The 21,473-nt window shown below is 44.8% G+C and overlaps 1 long non-coding RNA gene across 1 annotated transcript; it reads left to right on the top strand.

Annotated features, from left to right (window-relative positions):
• Positions 1–3,546: 3,546 nt before the first annotated feature.
• Positions 3,547–20,084, top strand: LOC116534523. The gene is made up of 3 exons (XR_004261768.1): positions 3,547–3,720; positions 19,134–19,139; positions 20,070–20,084. It is a non-coding gene; the product is annotated as an uncharacterized LOC116534523 (long non-coding RNA).
• The last annotated feature ends 1,389 nt before the right edge of the window (positions 20,085–21,473 follow it).

Consider the following 21,473-nt stretch of genomic DNA (forward strand, 5'->3'; position numbering starts at 1 on the left):
TCCCATTCACAAGAAGGCAGAATAGCTTCTCTTTACATATAAGTTATCACTGTGTGTTGCAGTAGGCCCCCGCCAGGGATACTTCTTCCCTGGATATCTGCTGCCCCCTCCAGCAGCACTCAAGGTCTCTATTCAAACGCCATCGTCTGCATGCATCCTTCCCTGATGACCCATTTACAGTTGGAAACACCTCTTCCCCAGCCACACTTCTTGCCCTGTTTCCCTGCCTTGTTTCTTTCTATGATGGGTGTTGTATTCTATGTATTATGATTCACGTTTGGCTCCTTCACTAGAATATCAATTCAACAACAGCAGGGGTTTGTTGGCTTTATTCAGTGTTATATCCCTAGCATTTGCAAGTGGGAAAAAGAATGTGCTCAATAAAACAGATTTTTATTGAAGAAAGAATAGTAGCTCATGTCTGTAATCCTAGCACTTTGGGAGACCAAGGTGAGAGGATCACTGGAGGCCAGAAGTTTGAGACCAGCCTGGGCAGCACAGCAAAACCCTGTGTCTACACATTTAAAAAAAAATCTGCCAAGCGTGATGACAGATACCTGCTTGAGCTCAAGAGTTCCAGGTTGCAATGAGATATGATCACACCAGTAGTACACTCCAGTTTGGGTGACAGAATGAGACTTCATTACTAAAAAAGAAAAAAAAAAGAGAATGAAGAAAGTTTATGATCTATTATGTACTGTTCTGTGGACTCTATTCATCTATCTAGCATCTATCCATCTACCCATTCATCTGTCTGTCTATCCATTTATGCATCTATATATCTATCATCTGTTCACTGATCCATCCATTTATCCATTCATCCATCCAACTATCCATTTATCTATCCATTCATTCATCTATTCATCCATCTATCCATCCAGCCAGCCAGCCAGCCAGCCATTTGTCTATATATCTATCCATCCATTTATCCATCCATCCGTCTATCCATTTGTATATGATCTTATACAATTTATATTTGATCATCCATTTATTTATAATATAAATCTGATACAATTTTTTCTCTACTTCATTGTTATCCTTCAATTTCTAACAGCCAGAACAGTCACATAATGTGTATGGGGTCACTCAGTTGTGAATGATGACCTTGGATGGGAACCCCAGCCTGTCTCCAAGTTGATTCTATTTCCCAGTAACATGCATGGTCTCATTACAAAGACAAAGACAGAGAAAATGAGAAAGAGAGGGAGGGAGGAGGAAGGAAGCAACAACATACACATACCCTAAACTCTGCTAAATTCAAGTAGAGTATTAAGAGTCCCATAACTAGTAAACCATCTTGACTGTTTATTGTTCTGATTATCTACTGAAATGTCCAACACTTTAGCATAGCTTCAACAAATTACTTTTTTTTTTTTTTTTTCAGATGGAGTTTCACTCTGTCACCCAGGCTGGAGGGCAGTGGCGCAATCTCGGCTCACTGCAACGTCCACCTCCTGGGTTCAAGTGATTCTCCTGCCTCAGCCTCCTGAGTAGCTGGGATTACAGGCGTGCACCACCACACCTGGCTAATTTTTGTATTTTTTAAAATAGACACAGGGTTTCACCATGTTGGTCAATCTGGTCTCGAATTCCTGACCTCATGATCTACCTGCCTCATCCTCCAAAGTGTTGGGGACAAAGTACATTTAATGATGTGCCTACATTATAAAGGCACAGGAAGAATCTTCATGAATTTGAGTGATTTCTCCTTAGGAATCACACATCACCATCATTCCCATCCGGGTGGCTTCTCTGAGCTGTAAATAGATGAAAGAACTGCAAGACTCCACGTTTGCTGGTCCGCCTGAGGGGAGAAGGAGAATGCTACCCAGCAAATCGGAGCTCTTTAGAATCCTTCTTAAAGAAATGCATGATTAATGAGGCATTTAGAACACATGCCCAAATCCACATGCTTTTTACAGGCATTCTGCATAGAAGTAGGGATAGTGGGTAGCCAAGATATAAGGGCCTCTGTACACAGAATTCCTCTTCTTGTTCCAAAAACAGGAGATGAAAAATGCATCTTAGGGCAAAAGAGGCCTGGGAAGTGGAGATTGCTTTGAGAGAAGTATGATGTAATTGCGAAAAGAAAATAAATCGTGGGCCCCCCAAATCACTAAGCTAAAAGGAAGTCAAGCTGGGAACTGCTTAGGGCCAACCTGCCTCCCATTCTATTCAGTCACCCCTCTGCTCACTGAGATAAATGCATATCTGATTGCCAATCATTTGTCTCTTACCTACCTGTGACGGGAAAGCCCTCTCCCACTTCAAGTAGTCTTTTGCCTCACCTTTCTGGACTGAACCAATGCGCTTCTTACACATATTGATTCATGTCTCATGTCTCCCTAAAATGTATGAAGCCAAGCTGTGCCCCAGCCACCTTAGGCACATGTCATCAGGACCTCCTGTGGCTGCATCACAGGTGCGCGCTGTCAACCCCTGGTAAAACAAACTTTCTAAATTAACTGAGACCTGCCTCAGATTTTCAGGTTCACATAACCTTCCTGCAAAAGAATTTGAATGCCTCTAATGTGACAGTTTTGATGTTCAGCAGCACAGCAACACTTCTCTTGGCACTATAAACAAGGAACTCCTTATTGAAAATAGCTCACTGAGATTCTGAAGGCCTTGTTTAGTTTGCAGACAAAAGCAAATACCCTAACAATGCAGCAGCACAAGCCGCAAACCAAACCTCCCGGACTCCAGATTTAAAGAAGGAAGTGTCTTTATTTGGCTAGGAGCATTGGCAGACTTGCATCTTAAGAACCAAACTCCCCGACAAAGAAAATCCTTAGCCCTTTTAAGGGCTTACAATTCCAGAAAGTACATGTGAGAGGGTCGTGATCGATGGAGTAGGTGTAGGGTACGTGACCAGGTGTTGGTCTGAGCACGATTGAGCGAGAACGATGGAGGGCGTTTCCCCATTTTATGCCTGCAATCTATAGATGGGAGTGTGCTTAGGGGTGGGGGGTTTTATCTTTAACCTCCAGGCCTGGTCAGCTGCGCCAGCCGACCTTGCCACTGGCCTCGTGCCTGCTATGTCTCAACTTTTACTTCCTCCTCCTCCGAGACAAGAGACAGGAAAGAGGGGTCTCTCCCCTCAGTAACACTGACAGCACCTGAAGGCCCACTGTGTGCTGCTTTGAAATCCGCCTCATCTCCGGGTGATAAAGCAAGCTCTGAAGAGACTCTGCCAGACCGGCTTTTCTGTAAGTGGACTGCGGCTTATTCATAGTCATTCTGCACGTGTGCTAATGAGCCGTGGGGCCGGCAGACGTAATTTAACTTTCTACGGCGCTTGGTTTTCTCATCTGTAAAATTACAAGGTTGGACAAGTTAAATTCTGAGAACTGTTCGACTAAAACATTCTCTGCTCTCATGACACTGTGGTTAAAATAGTATGCTATTTTGACTTTTCAGTGATCTGTCCTTCCCCATTGCTTCTGAATGAGGATTTTTTTTTTTTTTTTTTTTTTTGGGTCTGCTCTGACTTAACCAAAACATAGGCACAGCTGACGATTTTGCGGCGGGGTTGCGGGACGCGGGGGAAGGAACAATGACTTTGCTCCCTCCCCGATCAGGTGTTTTCCTTTCAGGCCCTTGATCTCTCACCCAAGAATGGAGAGGGGATCCCAGCGTCGCGGTGAGCTCGTTTAAGTAAATATGGAACCCAAAGAATTTTGCAGAAAATGGTTTATTTAGGCAGAGAGAGAAAGAGAAGTAGAGAGGGACGGAGAAAAGCCAGCTCCCACGCTGCTGTGGGAGGGGACCCCGGAAACGGAAAGCCGCGGCGCACGTGCGGGGCGGGAGGTCTTTTAATCTGGCGCTTACTCCCGCCCCATTCAAGTTCTCGTCCTATGAGAGCAGTTTCTTTAAACGTCCGTTGGAATGACTGATCTTGGATTCTGACACCTGATTGGCTGTTTGGCCCAGAGTCCGCCCATAGCTTTTGACGGGCTTTTCTAAACGAAAGCGGCTCACCTGGCCCGTCTACCTTCCCTGGCGGGCGAAAGTTAGACAAAGACCTCTTAGCTCCCGGACGGAGACGGAGACGGAGATGGGAAGGAAGGCAGTCAGGCTCGTCGCGGGGAAGTTCTTGTCTTTGAAACCACGCCCCTTGCGGACCCGGTAAGCTACCACATTCCCTCATTGACTGAACAATGAATAGATAGTGACTGAGATAAGGCCACTTGCTAAATGTATGCGGGTAAATGTTCTAACCTCCCTAGTCTCAATGCTAGTGTATGGAAAACACACTTGAGAGCAATATATTTTTTTAAATATATATTTTATTGCACTTTAGGTTCTGGGGTACATGTGAGGAACATGCAAGATTGTTGCATAGGTATACACGTGGCAGTGTGGTTTGCTGCCTTCCTCCCCATCACCTATATCTGGCATTTCTCCCCATGTTATCCCTCCCCAACTCCCCACTCTCCAGCTGTCACTCCCCTGGTTCCCCCCTAACAGACCCTGGTGTGTGATGCTCCCCTCCCTGTGTCCCTGTGTTCTCATTGTTCAACACCCACCTATGAGTGAGAACTTGCAGTGTTTGATTTTCTGTTCTTGTGTTAGTTTGCTGAGAATGATGGTTTCCAGGTTCATCCATGTCCCTACAAAGGGATGAACTTGTCCTTTTTTTATGGCTGTATAGTATTCCATGGTGTATTTGTGCCACATTTTCCCTGTCCAGTCTATCATCGATGGGCATTTGGGTTGATTCCAAGTCTTTGCTATTGTAAACAGTGCTACAATGAACATTCATGTGCATGTGTCCTTATAGTAGAATGATTTATAGTCCTTTGGGTATATATCCAGTAATGGGATTGCTGGGTCACATGGTATTTCTGGTTCTAGATCCTTGAGGAATCGCCACACTGTCTTCCACAATGGTTGAACTAATTTACACTCCCACCAACAGTGTAAAAGTGTTTGTATTTTAAGCACAGCCTGAGAATAACACTATGGTCTAAGGAAATGTGTGCTCAAACTTCTAAGCTAAGGGATCTAGAAGTGGCCAACAAGAAGGTTCACTCCTTATCTATGAAGAACATCGGAATCCCCAGCCCATCCCTTGAAATGTGGGCTCTGCAGGGGCTCGAGACCCTTTGTTTTGGGTTACATGGAGATTGCTAAGGGGAGGCTGCTAAGTGAAAAAGCGTTATAACCTGCGTACCTTTTTGAAAAAGGTAGCAAGTCTCCTGTCCAGCCTGCCACTCCTGGACTGCCCCATTTGTGAGTCCTCAATAAACCCTACTGATGCAGGATTCTTTGGGTGCTGCTTCACCAACTGGAAACCTCTGTGGCTGGCAGCACCTCTGCCCGAGTTTTGCTCATGACTGCTGGGCTGGCTCTGTCCACTCAGCCTGGCAGGCTGTGCTGGGCTGGCTATGCTCAGCTCTTGCTACCGGCCCAGATCCCACACTCACTGTGAGTGAGCCAGGTGCAGAATGGTAAGGGGTGTGTGAGCGAGCAAGCATGGGGCACAGACATGGTGCACAGCCAAGTGTGCTGGCTGCGGGGACGGAGTGGGCAGCTCCAGGCACCAGCACAGGCACAAACTCCATACAAGGCTGTGGCTGGACCAGATGTGCCTCAAGTGGCTTCCACCTTTGGTGCTGGCATCTGGTTGAGGGGTTAGTGTTGGTTCCTGAAAATTTAGAGATGCCAGCAACCACAGAGGCCTAAGTGGGTGTTACAGCATGTCACAGCTCCAGCTCAGAGAGTCCCAAGGCCTGCGCCCCCAGAAGGGTTACCGCTCTTCCCTCGTAGTCCAGAAAATGAGAGCGTGTCACTACCTGAAGCTTGGCGGGCCAGCCAGGAACCTATTACAGCGCTTTTCACTCCTGTGGTTCAGCAGGCTCTGGGTTCTTGTCCTGTGACCAAGAATAAGGTTATGTGGACAATCCAAGAGTGAGCAAGGTGGAGAAGAGTTTCATTGAGCAATGTAACAGCTCTCAACATGGGAGGGGAATCCGAAGTGAGTAGCCTCTTCCCCAAGGCAGGTAGTCCCAATGCGTGGCTGAATCTGGGGTATTTGTGGGCTCAGAATGGGTGAGTGCATGCTGATTGGTCTACAGGTGCGCCTGGAAAAAGCATCATTTGAATTGGCTAAAAAGGCATTGAGGAAGCTCTCACTCTAGTCCTGGGCTGTAGTAGCTCAGTTTTCAGGCTTTGAGCTGTCTTTGGCTTGAAAGTCGGATTTCACCAGGGACCTGTCCCTGTCTGCCTAGGAATGTGTCTGCCTCCTGCTGCTGACACTATGTCACCTTCACTGGCTCCGGATCCCCTCTTTGGCTTCTGGGACATAGTGCCGTCTCTATTGGAGTTAACAAGGATCCAGCACAATAGGTGAAAATCTGCAGAAGAAAGGAAAGTTTGCTCAAGGATGGGTGATGAAACAAATAATGAGGGTGAAGCTAACAAATAGCATTCTATTTCTCAAGATTCAAATATATCAAAAGTAGCAGTCCAAAATTACTGAAAGCAAACCACTTTCAATGGTGTGGTATGGCGCTGTCTCTCTGAGCTAGTTTGCCGGCGGGTATCCGTGGTGGACCACACTGTCATCTGTCTTCCGTGTCCTCCTTCAGAATGCTGAAGTCTGCCGTACGCGTCCTGGTGCTGGAACTGCTATTACCAACAAGCTAATTGAGTTTGCCGGCCTTGAAAATGCATCCCTGTAGGTAATGCGATGATGTAATGCTGTGTTCCTGCCCTCTGGATTTCCTGCCTGCCATTACAGAGGGCTTATTTATGAGACTGGAGACAGAAACAAAACAAAATAAAAAACAGGATGGCCTTTCGATGTGACTTACACAAGGCTGGAACAGAGCCCAAGGCTTAGCTCTCCTTTGTCCTCACACGCCCCTGAGATGCCAGGACTCAAGTGAAGCAGGAAATCTCAGAAAGCAGGTGGGAGTCAGTGAGACTCTGGTGGACACAGGTCTGAGGAGGACGGAACATAGATGCAGGGAGGACACCTGGAAGAAGGGTGAGCAAATGACAAATGCTGGATGAACAAGCACCACTTATGAACAGAAAGGGAACGGGGCTACTCAAGGTCAAACTAATCCAGCAGACATGGAGATGAGTTTGGAGAGAGGGAACGCAGGACCCATCTGAAGTCTAAGGAAGAAAAGCCTAACAGACTGCCCAGTGGAGGTGGTATATCCAACACAGGACAAGCTGGAGGCGTGCAGGGAAGTCCATCTGGGCTGTACAAGGGAAAGCTAGTCAGCTACTGGAAATTCAGTGAGCCCCTCTGTGCCAGGGGTGGGGCTGTGGAAAGCCAGGCAGGGCACCTGCTGTCATGGAAACTAACCTTCTAGTGCTGAAAATGAACTTATAGGGCATGAAGATAGACACACAGACCAATGGAATAGAATCAAGTCCAGAAATAAACCCTTGTATATGTGGTCAAATGAGTTAGAACCAAAACCATTCAATGTTGAAAGGACTCTTTTTTTTTTTTTTTTGAGATGGAGTCTTGTTCTGTTGCCCAGGCTGGAGTGCAATGGCGTGATCTCAGCTCACTGCAACCTCTGCCTCCTGTGTTCAAGTGATTCTCCTGCCTCAGCCTCCCAAGTAGCTGGGATTACAGGTGCCCACCACAATGCCCAGCTAATTTTTGTATTTTTAGTGGAGGTGGACTTTCACAGTGTTGGCCAGGCTGGTCTCAAACTCCTGATCTCAGGTGATCTGCCTCACTCGGCCTCCCAAACTGCTGGGATTACAAGTGTGAGCCACCAGGCCCATCCTTGAGCTACACAGCTTTCTGAAGGCCACTGAATTGCTGTAAATCTGCATGCTCAATTACTGTAAACTTAGGCTCCTTAATCAGTCTGCTGCCTTTTTTTTTTCTTTTTGAGACAGGGTCTCACTCTGTCACATAGGCTGAACTGTAGTGGTGCAATCATGGCTTACTGCAGCCTGAAACTCCTGGGCTCCAGGGATCCTGCTGCCTTAGCCTCCTGAGTAGCTGGGACTATAAGAGTGTACTACCACACCTGGCTGTCTTTTTTTAAAAAATCTTTTGTAGAGATGCGGTCTTGCTATGTTGCTCAGGCTGATATTAAACTGCTGACCTCAAGCAATCCTCCCAATCTGGCCTCCCAAATTGCTGGTATTACTGGTAGGAGCCATCGAACCCCGCCACTAAGGCTGCTTGAAGCCAAACGGAGACAATGAAATAAAGTGTTTAGTATCTGGCAGACACAGGGCCTTCAAGAAGATATTCATGTTACGTCAGTCTCTGTCTTTTGTCAAAAAGCCTTCTAATACAAGTCAAAATGAGTTATGAATTTTCATTATGAATCCTCTCCTTCTTTCTCCCAATGCGGTGAACAGAGGCTCTAAAGTTGCCCTTGGGGCATCTCTTACCATCCCATCTTGCTCTTCAACATCCGTACCGTAATTAACTACTTTTTGTGTTGCCTTTCATTTAGAGCTATGCCCAGTGCAGTGACTGCCTCCTAGCAAATACTTCATGTCCTCGGCAGCGCAATGAAGTTAGAAAAAATGCAAAGATACTTCCCGAGTGAATACATGATGATGATATTTGTAATGCGATGCACGCATAGACACACACCACTTCCAAGGAACGGGATCATTAAAATATGTTTTAACCCATTTCACGTCAGTATCACCTGTGTTATCTTAATCACTACTTGGCAAAATGAAAAAAAAACATATATACACACATATATACACATACATATATATACACATACATATATATATATACACATACATATATATATACATACATATATATACATTCATATGTATACATATATATATATATATATATATATATATAGTTAAATTGGACTGTGAGAGCTGAGCATAAACACGTTGCAGATGAAAGTCCTGGTTTGTGAAGACAGGTGAAAGGAAAAAGTGCTTGCCTCCTAATGGAAGAGAAATTTCCCAGGAAGGGAAAAAAATAAAGGGCAACCCGAAACCAAAGCAAGATGAATCATTTTCATTCTGAAAGGAACACGGCTAACAATGTTGCTAAATGAGACACAGTTTCTGACAAAGATCTTCCCTGTTCTCCAAGGACTTTTATTGTGCAGCGTGTACCAAGTGTTATGTCTTATCTTCTCAAAAAGAGTCAGTGTACTTTATTTTAGGCATGGTACCTCTCTTTGCGTCTTTGCTCTACTAGCTGCGATTTAAGTGGTCTGTTGTAGTGCCCTGTCTATGATCAGCCTTAAAGATCTGAAAAGCCCTGAGTTTGCAAGAATGAAAAGAAAGAGACCTCGGGTTTGACGGTGATAGATCCTACTGTCCCCTTAGGATGACATTCCTGCGCTATGAAGACCACAGATCCTCCAATAACAAGCAGTAGCTCCTGTTCGCCTCGTGCCTTTGTGCAGAGGTCAGGATACCTGCAAGGGAAAGGGCATTGCTGGGAGAGCCTGTGCTACTTTTACCAAGCACACATTATATGGCTTCACGTTAGAGGCAACAAGTTTGGGTGAATGGGAAGGTAGAGCTACAGTCCTTGAACTCAAGGATGTCATAATGGAATGCAAGGTTTAAGATGCAAAACAACACTTTGAAGTTAACCCAAAACCCCAGCCAATCAACTTACAGCAATCATGCCTTTGGGGTGGCTGCACTGGATGGGACTTTTCTCTCCATTGCTAAATGAGAGTGCAAAAAGATCCCAGAAATTGCACTGTTCTGCCCATGAGCCTGGTTCTATATGCATGAAAGGGCCTTCATGATGGATGATGGAAGGGAGACCTGGTGGCCACAGTGGCATCACGTCTGTAGCTCATGTACCAGAGAAGCATGTGTCACTCCATGCAGCTTTCCTGGCTGGAAAAGTTATGCATATTTGCTGATGCACATAGTAAATGTTTTAGGAGTCAGGCGGGGCTTGCAGTTATCAGGGAAGACTTCCCAGAAGTGAGCCATGGGTTTTAGAAGATCAGGGGTTCAGACTGGCAGAGAGAGGTCCATGAACATTCATTCCAGCCAGGGAAATAGCTGAGCGCCCACCACTAAGCTCTCTCCTAAAACACCATTTGTTTCTCTCATAGCGCTTTTCACAATTTGTAATTATTGTTTATTTAGGTTGGTTTCCTCCTCCTCCTATATGTGCCAGTAGGGCAAGGGCCACATCCAGTCTTTTTATTTATTTATGTATTTAATCCTGAGCATCTTAGAGCTGGGTCTAGCATGGGGTAGGTTCTCAATATATGTTTTTAATACTGATTTGAGTGAACATTGTTTAAATGAATGAATGAGTCAGGCCAGCTGACCAGGTAAGACAGTGCCTTGCTCTAGAAGGCTCTGACATCTTTGCTGGAAAATATGCTCTTACTATCATAGTCAGTAGACAATTGTGAACACCTACAAAACAAAAAGTATTGGCCTGGCACAGTGGCTCATGCCTGTAATCCCAGCACTTTGGGAGGCTGAGGCAGGTGGATCACTTGAGGTCAGGAGTTCAAGACCAGCCTGGTCAACATGGTGAAACCCCAACCCTATTCAAAATACAAAAATTAGCTGGGTATGGTGGTGGGCACCGGGAATCCCAGCTACTCGGGAGGCTGAGGGAGGAGAATCTCTTGTATCTGGGAGGGAGAGGTTACAGTGAGCCAAGATCATGCCACTGCACTCCAGCCTGAGCGACAGAGCAAGAATCTGTCTCAAAAAACAAACAGACAACAAAAGCCCACAAGAATTATTTCCCATTAATTCAGTGAATTTATTCAGTAGTAGACTATGAACACCATATAAAGTTAAATCAGAGAGCACCCTTACCTTAAAGGAGATCCAACTCTGAACGTAGTCATGGATTGTCTGTACCTAGCAGGAATAACAGAATAGGAAGCATGTGTGCTGCTTGGGAGAAGCAGGAGTTCAGTGTGGATGGATGGAAGGACAGAGAGCTTGCAAGTCTGTCTAGAGACAGCCTGTTGATGTGGAGTTGAGAGACTGGGAGACAGCAGGTGGTTGAGTTTGGCTAAATCCTCCTTTCCTCCCCCACAACGTTTGGCATAATGCGTTGCACACTGCTGGCATTTAACGGCCGTAATGTCCGTTGCGTTATTATTTACCTTCTTGATCAAGGAAGTGACAGGAGGCAACTGCAAATATTTTAAATGCAACTTCATCCGAACTGTAACTTTTTTTTTTTTTTCACCAACTCAAATTAACTTTCAGTTTAAAATAGGTTCTAAAGGTTGGTCCATCAAAGGGGAATAGAAAGGATGGTTTGTGTGTGCGTGAAATATTATGGGTAGTTTATCATTGCCTGAGGATTTGTAAAATAGTTATACAAGCAGGTCAAGATGGCCTATGCATGGGCTCACATTGTGTCAAGGGCTTCATCCTAAAAGCAGCCTTTGGAAAGTTTAAAGACTAGGACATTTGGTCAGACCTGCATTTTAGGAAGATCACATGTATGGTTTTTTTGTTTGTTTGTTTGTTTGTTTGTTTGTTTTGAGATGGAGTTTCGCTCTCGTCGCCCAGGCTGGAGTGCAGTGGTGCAATCTCGGCTCACCGCAACTTCCGCCTCCCGGGTTCAAGCAATTCTCCTGCCTCAGCCTCCTGAGTAGCTGGGACTACAGGTGCACGCCACGACGCCCAGCTAATTTTTATATTTTTAGCAGAGATGGGCTTTCACTATGTTGACCGGGATGGCCTCGATCTCCTGACCTCATGATCCACCTGCCTCGGGCTCCCAAAGTGCTGGGATTACAGGCGTGAGCCACCGCTCCCGGCCACAGGCATAGTTTTTGAGGGATGGGTGGGTGGTAGGATTGGCTAGTCTTCCTCTCTGCTCTCATAGTAACTATGCTTCTCCCCTCGCTCATTGCAAGCCTCTCATGGGTTGGGATTGTAATTATCTGCTCATGTGTCCTTCCCTCCCGCCAGAGAGAAGGGCAAGTTTTTTGAGGTCATGGAGCAGGCCTTAGTTTTAGAAATCTCTGAGTACTGTATTAACTAGCAAGATGATAGGGAAGGAAAACAAATGACAATTTCAATAATTTAGGCAAGAAATGAGGGTTGCCTGAGTTAGGGTAACATTTGTAAAGAATGGAGGCCCAGTGTGGTGGCTCTTGCCTGTAATCCCAGCACTTTGGGAAGCTGAGGTGGGCAGATCATGAGGTCAGGAGATCAAGACCATCCTGGCCAATACAGTGAAACCCCGTCTTTACTAAAAATACAAAAATTAGCTGGGCATGGTGGCACATGCCTGTCATCTCAGCTACTCAGGAGGCTGAGGCAGGAGAATCACCCGAACCAGGGAGTCAGAGGTTGCAGTGACTTGAGATGTTGCCATAGTAATCCAGTGAACTCCAGCCTGGCAACAGAGCGAGAGTCCTTCATCTCAAAAAAAAAAAAAGAAGAAGAAGAATGGAACGTGGGGATGTGCGGAAGACATGTCTGCTATATTTCAGTTGGAAAATACATGGGACGTTCTCACAGACAATGGGGGTGAAGGAGAAGGAGGAGTCAGGGATTTGAATGACATAAGTAAAGTAGAGAATGATGGATGGCTCTTTGAGACAGGATGCAGAGGAGGGGAAACACCTTTAGAGAAGCATAGCACAGGTTCAGTATGGGACATGTATTTAACAAACCAGTGGCACTTTGAAGCAGAGATACCTAAAATGGGTTGGATTTGCATGCATGTGATTCAGAGACAAAGCGCAGCTAAGGAATTCGATGACTCCAAAAGTCATAGAGTGATTGGTAAAGACACATTAAAACATGAAGTCAGCTACCTCCTGTACAACATTTGGTATTATCTGTCTTTCTGATTTTTGCTAACTGGACCATTATAAGACAGCAGCTCAATGCTGTTCTACCTTTCAGTTACTGAAGTGTTTATCTATATTCTTTTTGCCTACCAGAGCTCTTTGTTCTGTGAGTTGCCTTGAAATATCTTCTGCCCATTTTTTTTTGTGTGTGTCCTTTTTTTTGTGGTTGCTTTGGAGGCTTTCTTTGCATATTCTAGAAATTCTTCCCTTGACTCTTTTAGGGATTGGGAATTTCTTCCCGCACTCTGCCATCTATCTAACGTGTACTTGCAATTTCTAGCTTATGCCAGGAGAAGGAATGCGTTAACCAAGCCCCAGAAATACAGTGGAAAAAGCACATGTCAGAGTAAGATACAGTTGGAGAGTGGACACATTGATTGAAGAGTAGGATTTTGAAAGGCAAAGCCGGAAGGAGACGTACCAGTTGATGGGAATGGCTTGTTTTAAGGGCCGTGATATGACTTGGATGTGTGTGTCCCACCCCGCCGCCCCCGCCAAAACTCATGTTCAGTTGAAATTCTCAGTGTTGGAAGTGGGTGGGAGGGCATGGGGGAAGGTGGTTGAGTCATGAGGGTGGATTTCCCATGGATGGTTTAACACTATCCACTTGGTGCTATTCTCATGCTAGTGAGTGAGTTATCTCGAGATCTGGTGGTTTAAAAGTGTATAGCACCTACTCCGCCCTCCTCCCTGCTCTTGTTCCTTCTCCAGCCATGTGAAGTGCCTTCGCCCTCTGTGCCTCTCGCCATTGTTGAAAGCTCCCTCAGACCTTAAAAGCAGATCCCGCCATGCTTCCTATACTGCCTGAAGAACACAGAGCCAATCAAAACCCCTCTTCTTTATCAATTACTCAGTCTCAGGTATTTCTTTATAGCAAAGCAAGAGTGGCCTACAGAAAAGCACAGTTACAGAAAAGCCCGCGCATGGGGGAGTGATGAGGTGAAGAGCAGCAGGGAGCAAGAGTGAGCATGAATGAGATGTTTATGTTGACAGAAAGACCAGGGAAAGGGGGAGGGGGAGCTTGGACCACAGTCTCAAGAGCAGCAGATGGGGCTGGGCGCAGCTCACACCTGTAATCCCAGAACTTTGGGAGGCCGAGGTGGACGGATCACCTGAGGTCAGGAGTTCGAGACCAGCCTGGCCAACATGGTGAAGCTAAAAATATAAAAATATAGTCTCTACTAAAAATACAAAAATTAGCCAGGCGTGGTGGTGGGTGCCTGTAATCCCAGCCACTCCGGAGGCTGAGGCAGTAGAATCACTTGAACCCGGGAGGCAGAGGTTGCAGTGAGCTGAGATCACACTACTGCACTCCAGCCTGGGCGACAAGAGAGAAACTCCTCTTAAAAAAAAAAAAAAAAAAAGAGCAGCAGGTGTCACTCTAAGGACTTGGTCTTCATTTGGGGGTGGTAGAAGCTAAGCGGAGGAGAGAACTCGCCGGAGATTTCCTTTAGTAAGCTGAGCATGGAAATGGCATGGAAGGTGCTCAGATCAAGGGGAGACGAGAGACTAGAGTTGGGATACCCATTTAGGGAACCTGGCAACAGGGTAGGGTGATGGTAAGTTTTGTGTGTCAACCTGGTTAGGCTGTGGTACCCACCTGTGGAATCACACTAATCTAGGTGTTTCTGTGAAAGTGTCTTCTGGATGTGATTAACAGCTACAGTCTGCTGACGTTACTTTTTTTTTATTTATTTATTTTGAGATGGAGTCTTGCTCTGTCACCCAGGCTAGAATGCTGTGGCACGATCTCAGCTCACTGTAACGTCCGCTTCCTGGGTTCAAGTGATTCTCCTGCCTCAGCCTCCCCAGTAGCTGGGAATACAGGCACGTACCACCATGCCCGGTTAATTTTTTCATTTTTAGTAGAGGCAGGGTCTCAACATGTTAGCTAGGCTGGTTTCAAACTCCTGGCCTCAGGTGATCCACCTGCCTCCGTCTCCCAAAGTGCTGGAATTACAGGCGTGAGCCACCACGCCTGACCAATCTGTTGACTTTAAGGTAGTCTTAAGTGAAGTGGATTTAAGTAAAGTCTGCGATATAATGAGCCTCTTCAATCAGTTGAAGTCCTTAAGAATAAAACTGAGAGCCAGGCACGCTAGCAAATTCAGCACTTTGGGAGGCCAAGACGGACAGATCACCTGAGGTCAGGAGTTCGAGACCAGCCTAGCCAACATGGTGAGACCCTATCTCTAATAAAAATACAAAAATTAGCCGGGCGTGGTGGTGGGTACCTGTAACCCCAGCTACTCGGGAGGCTGAGACAGGAGAATCGCTTGAACCCAGGAGGTGGAAGTTGCAGTGAGCCAAGATCGTGCCACTGCACTCTAACCTGGGCAACAAGAGTGAAACTCCTTCTCAAAATAAATAAATAAATAAGAATAGAACTGAAGTTTTCTGGAGAAGAGAAAAACTCTACCTCAAGAATGCAACAGAGAAATTCTGCCCCAGTTTCCAGCCTGCCCTCATGGATCTTGGACTGGCCAGTCCCCATAATCATATAAGCCAATTCCTTTAACTCTCTCCCCTTCTCTCTCTCTCTCTCATAACACTCATCCCTACGAGGGGGAGAAAGAGATAAATACATCCTGTCCGTTCTCTGTCTCTGGAGAACTGATTGACACAGGAGATAGGTTATTGACCTTTGAAACTTTTTGTTGTTGCATACCATAAATTAAAAATAAAATTAAATTTTAAAAGATACACTTCAATATGTATATTTTTATTTAGAAATTATTTACATGTATCCAAGTATTAATATATATGTTACAAAACACAAAAATAGAAGAATTTTAAATGAACTTTAAGAATAACTGGAACTCAGAGTTGAAGCATTTTCTTCCTGTGTTTATCAAGGCTTACAGTTTTTGCAAATCAGCTGACCAAGGTGACAGATGACAAAGGTCAAACTACAGTGACTGCAATATAATAAGGACTGAATCAAGATAAAGATGAAAGACTAAGTCCATTTTCTTTTCTCTTTCTTTTTTTTTTGAGACAGAGTCTTGCTCTGTTCCCCAGGCTGAAGTGCAGTGGCATGATTGTGGCTCACTACAGCCTCTGCCTCCCCAGTTCCAGGGATTCTCCTGCCTCAGCCTCCTAAGTAGCTGGGACTACAGGAAGACGCCACCATACCTGCTAATTTTTGTATTTTTAGTAAAGATGGGCTTCCATCATGTTGGCCAGGCTGGTCTCCAACTCCTGACCTCAACTGATCTACCCGCCTTGGCTTCCCAAAGTTCTGGGATTACAGGTGTGAGCCACTGTGCCCAGCCCCAGCCAGAATAATTTTCAGCTTAACATTTGCTTATCTATATTTAAAACAAGAGGTTTCCCTGAAGTATAAACTTTCAATATATTTTTTCAGTTCTCCTCAAAATTGTGAGTGTACAAACACAATCAGAAATTCTGCACATCCCCAGATAACCAGACGGTTAGACTTTTTCAGCCTAATGCCAGATTTACATCAAGATCATTCTTACCTATCTTGGTGAGCCTGGCTCATGTTTAAAATAATCCCTGGCACTTGAATAATTTTGCTTCCAAAGCAGTTTCATTGGCTTTGACTCAGCATTGCCTCACAAGAAAGACTGGAAGCAGGAAAGTTTGGAATGGCGTCCCTCTTTTTGTAGATGGGTCTTATTAATAATGACAAAAAGTAGTCCAGCTTTTTGGAAATAAAAGGTAGAATGGCGGTTGCAGAGTAGAGACGAGAAGGGAAGGAAAGAGTTGTTCAGTGGGTGTAGAGTTTCAGTTTTGCAGGACAAAAAAATTCCAGGGATTTTTGCATAATACCGTGCTGATAGTTAATGTGACCGTACACTTAACCAGAGTTAAGATAGGTTTTATGTTATTCACTTTTTTCTATTATTTTAGTTTAAGTTCCGGGATACATGTGTTGAATGTGCAGGTTTGTTACATAGGTATACATGCACCATGGTGGTTTGCTGCACCTATCCGCCCGTCATCTAGGTTTTAAGCCCCTCATGCTTTAGGTATTTGTCCTAATGCTCTCCCTCCCCTTTTCCCCCGCCCCATGACAGGCCCCGCTATGTGATGCTGCCCTCCCTGTGTCCATGTGTTCTCACTGTTCATCTCCCACCTATGAGTGAGAACATGCGGTGTTCGGTTTTCTGTTCTTGTGTCAGTTTGTTGAGAATGATGGTTTCCAGCTTCATCCTTGTCCCTGCAAAGGACATGAACTCATTTTTTATGGCTGCATAGTATTCCATGGTGTATATGTGCCACATTTTCTTTATCCATTCTATAATTGATAGGCATTTGGGTTGGTTCCAAGTCTTTGCTGTTGTAAATACTGCTGCAATAAACATACTTGTGCATGTGTCTTTATAGCAGAATGATTTATAATCCTTTGGGTATATACCCAGTAATGGGATTGCTGGGTCAAATGGTATTTCTGTTTCTAGATCCTTGAGAAATTGTGAAGCCGTATGCGTTTTTATTTTAAACATAATAAAAAAAATAAGTAAGCTGGGGTTTGGGGATGTTAAACAAATTGACCAAGGTCACACCATCGATCAATAGATAGATAGCGGTAGGATTAATGTCTTTTGGGGGAAGTTCATGTTCTTTCCATTATATGGAGCATTATATAATGCAATATATTGCATATATTTATGCAATATATAAAAGGAAATTTTCCTTCCCTTCCTGTCTGTGGCATATAAATTTGGAGGAGTCTAGACTGTCTTTGCGATAACAGATAGTTAAGCAGATTCCAAATATTTCCTTTTTTAATCCTTCATGTACAACATTGACTTTTCTAATCAATCGTTAAAATAAATCTCAAGGATTTGCCGGATTATTTGTGAAATGCATCAGGGAGCACTGCAACTTACCAGTCAATACACAGGTACCTAGCCCGGAAGGTAGAAGACAGGAGAGCCATCCCCAACTCCTGGCCACCATCCAGGTCTGTGATTTCACTTTCAAATGACAAATCAATGACATGTGAGCATGCCGTAGCTCCCAAATCACTCCATCACAGCAGAAGACACAAACACTGCAACCCACCGGCACCAGGAACATGCACCCAGCAGATCCAGATGCACAGGTGAGATCTACGGATTAGAAAACCCCAGGGAGCTCTGTAGCTATTAGGAGGGAAAGAGTTTAGAGGAGGCTGCTTCTGAGCTGTTCAGCTGTTCCTAACCATTCTTGGAAATATGTCTCTCAGTTGATCCCTTGATTGATTGATTGATTGATTGAGACAGAACCTTGCTCTGTTGCCCAGGCTGGAGTGCAGTGGCATGCCACCACAACTCACTGCCTTCTGGGTTCCAACAATCCTCCCACATCAGCCTCCTGAGTAGCTGGGAGGTATGTACCACTACATCTGGCTGATTTGATTATATTTTGGTAGAGATGGGGTCTCACTATGTTGTCCAGGCTGGTCTCAAACTCCCAGCTGGGCTCAAGCAATCCTCCTGCCTCAACCTTCCAAAGCTCTGGGTTTACAGATGTGAGCCACCACAAGGCCCACATTTTTTAAAACTATTTTAGTGAACCTCTCTTAGCATCAGATAAGTTGTGTATTGAACACATACTACCACAGAGTGACATTACAAATCTCAAAATACTCATTGTATTACTCTGCTAGGTCAGCCATAACAAAATACCACACACTGGGTGGTTTACCCAACAGAAATGGATTTCTTCCAGCTCTGAAGTCTAGAAGTCTGAAATCAAGATGCAAGTAGAGTTGCTTTTTCCCAAGGCCTATTTCTTTGGCTTGCAGACTGTCCTCAGATGGGCCTTTCTCTGTGAGCATGGCCCTGGTGTCTCCTCTTTTTTTTTTTTTTTTTTTTTTTTGAAATAGAGTTTTGATCTGTTGCCCAGGCTGGAATGCAGTGGTGCAATCTCAGCTTACTGAAATTCAAGCAATTCTCATGCCTCAGGCATGTGCCACCATGCCCAGATAATTTTTGTATTTTTAGTAGAGATGGGATTTCACCATGTTGGCCAGGCTAGTCTCGAACTCCTGACCTCAGGTGATCCACCAGCCCCAGCCTCCCAAAGTGCTGGGATTACAGGTGTGAGCCACTGTGCCCGGCCTTCATTTTCTTCTTATAAAGACATGAGGTCTGTTGGATTAGAGCTCCACCCTTATGACCTCGTGTAAATGTAATTACCCCTTTGAAGACCTTATCTCCAAGTACCATCACATTCCAGGCTAAGCCATCAATATTTGAATGTTGGTGTGGGGTACACAGTTCTCTCTATAGCACTCATTTTTCTGCTTCATTTCCTATACCTTTAGTTGTGTACACCTTGCAATAGTCAAAGTCGTCTACATTGCCTTGAGGCAAATTAGATTGTTTCAAGAGAAATGTAAATAGAATCCAAGATCAAAACTCATTTTATAAAACAAAACTCTTTGTGGGGGGAGCATTTTTTATTTGTTATTTTCTTCTTTTTTTGTGGACGGAGTCTCACTTTGTCACCCAGGCTGGAGTACAGTGGTGCGATCTCAGCTCACTGCAACCTCTGCCTCCCGGGTTCAATCGATTCTCCTGCCTCAGCCTACCAAGTAGCTGAGACTGCAGTTGAGAGCCATCACGCCTGGTTAATTTTTATATGTGTAGTAGACACGGGGTTTTACCTTGTTGGTCAGGCTGGTCCTGAACTCCTGACCTCAAAGTGGTCCGCCCACATTGGCCTCCCAAAGTGCTGGGATTGCAGACCTGAGCCACCACTCCCAGCCTGTATATTTTATTTTTTTAATTGAAAAATAATAATTGTACATATTCATGGGACATATAGTAATTTTAAAAAAAGTTTATATATTTAAAGGATATAAGTGCAGATTTCTTACATGCATCTGTTACATAGTGATGAAGTCTGGATTTCTCATGCAACCATTGCCAAAATAGTAATTTGGGTACTGTTAGTAATAGTACCCGAATAGTGCTGATAGTAAGAAGTGATGTTTCAACGCTTACTCCCCCTGACACCCTCCCATTTTTTTAGTCTCCAATGTCTATTATTCCTCATTTATAAAACAAACCTCTTAATTTGTGTGTTGGGAAGGGAGAGGGTGAAGATGTATTTGTGTCCGTATGTATAAGGAAACAAATATGTCTTATTGAGATTATTAAGAACAAAAAAGACACCTAAAAATAAAAGGAAAAGACTTCCCACACTTGCAAGTATCTATCTCAAGACTTCCCTGTATCATCAAGGCAGGCAGACTGCTTGAGTCCAGGAGTTTGAGACCAGCCTGGGCAACATAGCTAGATCCCATCTCTAAAAAAAAACGAGAGAGAGAGAGAGAGAAAGAGAATTCTCTCATATGATGTTGTTTTGCTAAAATGAGAAAGTGGAAGGTCTGGGCTTCCCAAAACAAAGAATCTAACATCCTAGAGAGATGAATGCCTTCACCATGGTGATGATGAAGGAGGAGCTCAGAGACAGCCACGCCTCAGGCCCCTTGATCTGCTGATGCAGATGGGAGCAGCTCAGGAGGAGACTGTAGCCTCAGGCACACAGATGTATGAAGGAGGAAAGTACCCGAGGAGCTATGTCACTTGCCAGACATCCTGAGCTATCGCTTTAAGCATATGGGAAGGCACACAGAGGCTCATGTTGAGAAGCATTTCACCAGAATGCTTTGGTAGAAAACAAAGACCCCCATACAGCCTCATAGCCGCACCTGAGACAGAGGTTCCCAAATGGTCCCAAAGTACAGGAGGAAAACTACAAAGCCAAACATGAATGTTTGGCACGTCTAATTAAATGTTTACAGATTTTTTTTTTTTTTGAGATAGAATTTCTCTCTTGTTGCCCAGGCTGGCGTGCAATGGCACGATCTCGGCTCACCACAACCTCCACCTCCCGGGTTCAAGTGATTTTCCTGCCTCAGCCTCCCAAGTAGCTGGGATTACAGGCATACACACTACGTTTAGTAGAGAAGTGGTTTCTCCATGTTGGTCAGCTGGTCTTGAACTCCTCAACTCAGGTGATCCGCCCTCCTCAGCCTCCCAAAGAGCTGGGATTACAGGCGTGAGCCACCACGCCTGGCCCTTGTTTACAGATCTTATGGTGACAAACTGACTGCAACCCACTGCCCTACATACGTATCACATGTGTGCATGTGTGTGCGTGTTTATTGCGGGTTATGGGTACATTTTTATATATTGTAGGATGAAGCTTCCAAAAATAAGTTTGATTGGGGGCAAGAGGAAATAGTTAATGGTTACAAAAAAAAATAGAAAGAATGAAGAAGACCTAGTATTTGATAGCACAATAGGGTGACTATAGTCAATAATAAGTGTATATTTTATAATACTTAGAGAATGTGGCCGGGCACAGGGGCTCATGCCTATAATCCCAGTACTTTGGGAGGCTGAGGCAGATGGATCACCTGAGGTCAGGAGTTTGAGACCAGCCTGACCAACATGGTGACACCCCATCTCTACTAAAAATACAAAAAATTGGCTGTGTGTGGTGGTTTGTGCCTGTAATCCCAGCTACTCGAAAGCTGAGGCATGAGAATCTCTTGAACCCAGGAGGCGGAGGTTGCAGTGAGCTGAGATCACACCACTGCACTCCAGCCTGGTGACAGAGCCGGGCTCCGGCTCAAAAAAAAAAAAAGGAGAAAAGAAAAAAATATTAGCCTGATGTGGTGGTGCATGCCTGTAGTCTCAGCTATTTGGGAGTCTGAGG

This window comes from Sapajus apella, unplaced genomic scaffold, assembly GCF_009761245.1.
Source record: "Sapajus apella isolate SASKATOON/1434 unplaced genomic scaffold, GSC_monkey_1.0 scaffold88, whole genome shotgun sequence".
Taxonomy (NCBI): domain Eukaryota; kingdom Metazoa; phylum Chordata; class Mammalia; order Primates; family Cebidae; genus Sapajus; species Sapajus apella.